The sequence below is a fragment of the Poecilia reticulata genome, linkage group LG22, assembly GCF_000633615.1.
Source record: "Poecilia reticulata strain Guanapo linkage group LG22, Guppy_female_1.0+MT, whole genome shotgun sequence".
Lineage (NCBI taxonomy): Eukaryota > Metazoa > Chordata > Actinopteri > Cyprinodontiformes > Poeciliidae > Poecilia > Poecilia reticulata.
The window spans coordinates 3,808,685-3,811,887 of NC_024352.1; positions in this window are offsets into that span (position 1 = coordinate 3,808,685).

Sequence of the window (3,203 nt, forward strand, 5' to 3'; positions counted from 1 at the left end):
AAAGTGTAAAAGTGGGGGGGAAGCACTTGTTCTGAGACTGATAATGCAGCTCCGAACAGAGAAGTACTGTTTTGTCATCCTAACTGAGCTGAAACAAACTTCAACTTATAGAAGTGGAGCTGGTAAAAATGTGTAAAAAGCTTTAAATTAATACTTTATTGCAGTAGCATGACCACGACAAAACTAGCCTTCAGTCAGAGTACATTTATTCAGTGGGAGAATAAACGCTCATGTARAAATGTACATAAAGGCTGAGTTCACTTTGTCCATCTGTAACCAGACCTGATTGACCACTTCCTGTTCTTAATCAAGACTTGAACAGAACCTACCTAACAAAGTAGAGTAGGCCAAGCAATCGTCAAAAGCCAGACAGAATCCAGTGCTCCATGGAAGTTCAGGAACAAAAAAAAACTAGTGGAAATCTACAAGTCTGGAAAAGGTTGTAAAGCTGTTTCAAAGTTGAACCACACTGAGAGCCATTATCCACAAACAGCCAAGAACAAATGGAGGAGTGGCCGGCTGATCAAAGTTACTCTAAGAGCGCAGCGATGACAAAAGACCCCAGAACATCTAAAGAACTGCAGACCAGGGTAAATGACTTCACCATGAGAAAACTGGCCCAAAATGGCTCACATGGCACAATTCCAATAAGAAAACCACTGCTGAGCAAAAGGATCAGGAGGATTAACCTTCAGTTTTCCTAGAAAATCTCTTGATGATCCTCAAGACTTTAGGGATAATGCTCTGTGGACTGATGGAATAAAAGTGGAATTTCTTAGAAGGTTTCTGACATTTTGGAAAAAAATAGCAGTAGAAAGGGAAGTCATTCCAATAGCACAGCATGGTGGTGGTAGTGTGGTGATGTGGGGCTGTTTAGCTGCCTCAGAACCTGAAAAACCAAGTGTGGTAAATGGAACCAGCTGAACATCCTGAAAGAGAACGTCTGGCCATTGGTTAGTGACTGAAAGCTGAAGTAAATCTTTGGTTTTGCAGCAGGACGATGATCCAGAAAGTTCGCTTCTGAATTTGGACAAGTCAAAGTCTTGACCTGAGTCTGAATGAAATGCTGCGACTTGACCTTACGAGGGAAATTCATGTTTAAAACCTCTCCAGTGTGGGTGACTTGCAACAATTGTGAAAAGATGAGTGAAAATGTTTGATTGCGGTCGGTGTTGCTAAGGTGTCGGTGTTGCTAAGGGTGACCAAAACAGTTGTGTTTGAAGTGGAATTTCTTTTTCACATCAGAAGATGTAGATTTATTTATTTCGCTCTGACACTCCCCTAGTCATGGAAACATTTAGTCTTCTTACTCAATAACAGTATCCACACAGAAGATTGTCAGTGTGACCTCTKGGCACCTAACCCCTTGTGGACAGTTGTCGCAAATTGACCACAAACCATCGTACAACCAGGTTTACTGATCCACATTCAACTCATATCAAGAACTTTACTATTATGTAACAGTTTGATAAATACCAAATCACGCCCAATTTCGCTGATTTGAATGAGCTATAATCGACTTCACAATCTCTAATTAATTTAGGGTTTCACATGAAAAACGAATTGAGTCCAGTTTAAAATCCCTCGTTGCTGTTCCCATTGTTTCTTGAAAATTTTCTCGAACAAACATAAATGCGCTAATCCCTCTAGAAGAATTCACACVTGCCTCATCGAAGCCCAAAACTTAGAAAGTTTAAAAAGAAAAGTGAAAATCATTTCCAAAAAMCCCCCCCCAAAAAAACCCCCCATCAACGAGATGCGTGTGTGTGTGGTAAAACCGAAACACCTTACGAAGTCGCTGAAAGCCGAGGGAACTGGCTGTAGTCTGCTAGATGAATTCCCTCTTTGTTTTTGCTCTCCTGTTTCCATTTGCCGTTCCATCCCCATGGAGAATCCAGATATTTTCCAGCTCTGCAGGTAGGTGTCAGGAGTTTAGTCAGGAATGAGCTCAGTGCAGMCTGGACGGCTCAAGTATGTTAATCTCAGGAAGCACAGTCCGTTATTTACAGCTGCAATTTAGATGATGAAGTGTTAACTGCAGATTGGGAAACTGTAGTTAAATGCTAAAAGTGGCCTMAGGAACAGAAAACGATGATGCTGACAGCTGTACTCCATGCAGTTAGCAGTGCAGTGGATTTAGAGACAGGCCTCAGTCTTTTATTTCTAAGATATAGAAATTATTTCATATTACCATAAACCAGCATACGTCTCCAGCATAACAGAGTTGAGAATATTACCAACATAGCGATGTATTTCAATTTGAAAACTTTGAGATAAAACATTTGGGTGTACAGGGGAAAGGGATGGTTGTGTATAAGACTTAAAAAGCGTACTTTCGTACATAAATGAGACAATATAACATCAAACTAAATCACAAACAAATCCATCATCCAGAATTCTGCAGCTCTATTGGCAGAAATGAAATTTATTTTCAAATTTTTTAAATGTGAAAAACATGATGGAACTGAAAATACTAACAAATAAATGTTCGAATCTCTTCTGAGATCAGAATTCTTATCAGTTTTTTTTTTGCCCACACAAATTATAACTTATTTTGATTTCTGTTAAATATCTACCATATCAAAAGATATATTGGTAGTTACCAATACACTTTTTGTTTAGCCTGYCTGCCATGAGTGGTCAGTAATAATTCAATTAATTTATATTAGGAGTAAAAACATCACAGCATTTAGTTCAAACACAAAATGATAGTGGAGATGACTGTTCCAAGTCAGCTAGCTCTAGCGTTTTCTTTTAGMGATTAGCGCAGTTAGCAAAGCTAATACCACAAAAATACTTGTCTTCAAGCATATATTCAGGGCAATATTCTTACCTTAACTGGGACACTTCCAACAGACTTCCAATCATTTTACATTCCAGCATGTTACATGAGAAAGGTTAAAGCTTGGAGGGATAAAATGTAGCAACTTTGCTAGCTAGCTAAGTAAATTCTTGTGAAAGGAAACCATCTGTGCAATATCACTGAATTTCCTTCCAATTACCCAGGTGAAAAAAAAGTATACTTTAGTATACTAAATTTTAACATACTTTAGYATACTTTTATCGATGTACTTAAACTGTACTATTTTGGAACAACTAATTTTGTGCTTAGTATACTTTAGTAGTATTTAAATAGTATTAAATTACAACTAATAGTATATTTTAGCATACTATACATACTTTTTTGGAACAACTTCAAGTGT